The following is a 3,463-nucleotide window of genomic DNA, read 5'->3' as shown; positions in this document are numbered from 1 at the left end:
AAAGAAAGAAAGAAAGAAAGAAAGAAAGAAAGAAAGAAAGAAAGAAAGAAAGAAAGAAAGAAAGAAAGAAAGAAAGAAAGAGAAAGAGAGAGAAAGAAAAAGAAAGAGAAAGAAAAAGAAAGAGAAAGAGAGAGAGAAAGAAAAAGAAAGAGAAAGAAAGAAAGAGAGAGAGAGGACGAATCATGAAGTTAAATCCTTAAAATGCCATATTATAAACCAATAAAGCAATGAATAAAGTAAAAAAAAAATCTCATTTTCTATAGGGGTTACTCCTGGCTATGAGCTCAGAAATCGCTCCTGGCTTGGGGGGGGGGATCATATGGGACGCTGGGGGATCGAACCACAGTCCGTCCTACACTAGTGCTTGCAAGGCAGACACCTTACCTCTAGCGCCACCTTCCCGGTCCCTATATGGGTTATTTTCAAAGAAGTAATGTATCTATTAAAATTTGAAATACTGATTTAAGCAAAGGAAAGAAAGCCTCATTTTACTTTTGTCTGTATTTTATTAACATATTTGCCACTTATCCTAATGTAGCTATCAATATATATATATTTATATATTATGAATTTAATACTGTTAAAAATTTTTAACAGTAAATTAGAAGCCACTTCCTAGTTTTCTTTGGACTCATATTTTCTCCCAAGTACTGACTCTTGGAAGAAAACTCCTTCTCTGTGTCTTCTTTTTGTGTTATGTATTTTATATGCAAACATATTTCAATATAGGCACATTAACCTTATTTTACCTCTACATGAAATGAGACAGAAACTGGTTCATGGTGACACTGCTAGAAATAGTTAGAATTGAATCCAGGTCTGCAGAATACCAAGGTCTGGGCACTCGTCCACATAGGGGCAGGAGACAGAATTTTGCAACAACAGGAAGGAGCCTCATATTGCTTAATACAGCAAGCTAACTCTCCCTCGCTTTCTACTTGCCTACAACAGCCAAATACACATTTTCGCAGACAAGAACACTGAAAATCAGATCATTTAAATACTTTGCCAAGCCACAAGTTGCGCAAATGATGAATGCAGTCTTACAAAGTGATATTTAATAGTTTCAAACATGCAGAAATGTTGATTTTACATACCCCCTGATTTCAATGTCCAATTTAGTGTGATAAAATTAATATTCAAAAATGTATTAATTTAAAGCATATGAATTAATGAGTTTGGCATCTATATGCATATACATATATCTACTATTGAATTACTTCAGACATCAAAATGCTCATTTTTTTCTACCCAAAATTTTCTTAAGGTTTTTTGATACTCTCTTGTTTCCTGTATCCAAAACTTCAGGCAAAATACATTGCCATTGTTTATTAGTTCCCTCCTTTTGTTCTCTTTTTATATAATTGGATTCATATACTTTTCTTTTTATTTCACATCATGGTTTTTACAAGTTATTTATACTCTTCTTTGCATAAATAATCTATTATTTTATACTGCTGAATAATACTCTTTTGTGTGGATGTTACACCTTTTATTACTCCATTACCAAATAATGGAAATTTTGGTTATTTCTAATTTTTTTAGACAGCATAAATGAAATTTCTCTTATAGTATGTGTATGAAATTTTATGCTATCATCTGTCTGTAGTCTTATCCTTTGGTAATAAAGGATTATTATTAATGTGTGTTTATCACTAAAAGATACTGAGTGTTCAAGAAAAATCATACTACTCTTTGTATTTCTTATTACCAATATTGTGCTTCAGTAGTTTAACATATATTCCATCATTTAGTCCAACATTTTATCTTTCCTAATTAGAGCTGTTCTTTATACATATATTTCTGCTTTTACTGAAGTTTCCATGGTGAATAAGAATGTTGAACATTCTTTTATGTATTTATAGATATTATAGTATCTTCTGTAAATTATATTCAGTGTTTTCTTGTATAGCTATTTGAAAATTATAGAGTTGCCTTTTATCTATAGAATCTGTATATAATTTTTTTATAAATTATATGTTGTGATAGTTTTAAAGTTAAATGCACAAATTTCTGAATTTTTTTCCCTCTGGATAAGTCTAATTTTCCTCCTAATTTTGTGCGATTGAAGAATTCACTTCTTTTACTTTTAATGAATAGAAAATTACATTGTAATTTTATAAATCTATTTATATATTATTTGTAAATTTATTTGCAAGTAATATGACATGGTCATTTTATAAATAAGTCATAAAAGATTGCAGTTGCTATTGTAAGTGTATTCTCTCTATCTCTCTGTCTCAGTCACTGTCTCTCTCATTATCTCCATACTCACAAGACTTAACGATGTCATGAGGACATGTAGTTTATAGAAAGATTCATGGAACCTGAATTTAGATCTTACAGTGACTCTGCCTATAGCTGAACAAGTAACTTAGAAGTGAATCTTATTCCAATTTAGTCAGCTGAGGAGAGTATTCCTATAAATATTAGATTCTTGGTTCTTGGACTGACTATGTGACAAAATGAAACTTTGTTATAAAATGAGAAGTATTGGGGTAATTATTTATGTATCCATAGATAATTAGCATATATTCTTTGTAAACTTTTCTCTTAGTCTATAGTTAGTTGTTTAATTTTCCTGAGAATATCTTTTTTAAAAATTTAGAAAATACTTTTTATTTTGATAGTATCACTTACTTTTTTATTAGTATTTTATAATAAAATTTGTTTCTGTTTTAGAGCTTTCTGCCTACTTCAAGAACCTGGAGACTTTCTTGGATTTTTTCAAAGGATTTCTGATATTTTTATCTTAAATTTAGTTTTTGATCTCTTGTATACAAGTAAATGTCAGAAACAAGACTAATTTTCTCACATATTTATATAAATTTTTGGGGGCCGGTGAGGTAGCACATAAATTTAGGGGACTGAGGGGTGATAGCATGGAGGTGAGGCATTTGCTTTGCATGCAGAAGGATGGTGGTTCGAATTCCAGCATCCCATATGGTTCTCTGACCCTGCCAGGAGCGATTTCTGAGCATAGAGCCAGAAGTAACCCCTGAGTGCTGCTTGCATGACCCCTCCCCTCCCCCCAAAAATAAAATAAAATAAAATAAAAATTTAGAGGACTTATATGTTAAAATATTAAATTTTGGCCATATGTTTTCAAAGTTCAAAATTAAATGTAATTCTAAATATAGAATTAAAGGAAATTTTGTGCTAAGAAATTACATGAAGTAAACAGAGTGATGGTCTAAAAGGGTAAGGTACCTGCCTTGTACGCGGTTGATTCAAACAGACCACAGTTTGAATCCCAACATCCCCTATGGTCCCCCAAGTCTGCCGGGTGCAACTTCTGAGTGCAGAATAAGGAGGAACCCCTGAACTCTTCCCAGTGTGACCCCTAAACAAACAAACAAGCAAACAAAAAAATTACATGAGGTAATTATGCCCAGACAAGAATATAGCCAGGAGAAAGAAAGGACTTGTGACCAGTAAATATGGTAGTAGCTGCATCTTCATG

The sequence above is a fragment of the Suncus etruscus genome, chromosome 11 (assembly GCF_024139225.1).
Source record: "Suncus etruscus isolate mSunEtr1 chromosome 11, mSunEtr1.pri.cur, whole genome shotgun sequence".
In the NCBI taxonomy this organism is placed as follows: Eukaryota; Metazoa; Chordata; class Mammalia; order Eulipotyphla; family Soricidae; genus Suncus; species Suncus etruscus.
Note: the sequence above shows the minus strand (reverse complement) of the source record.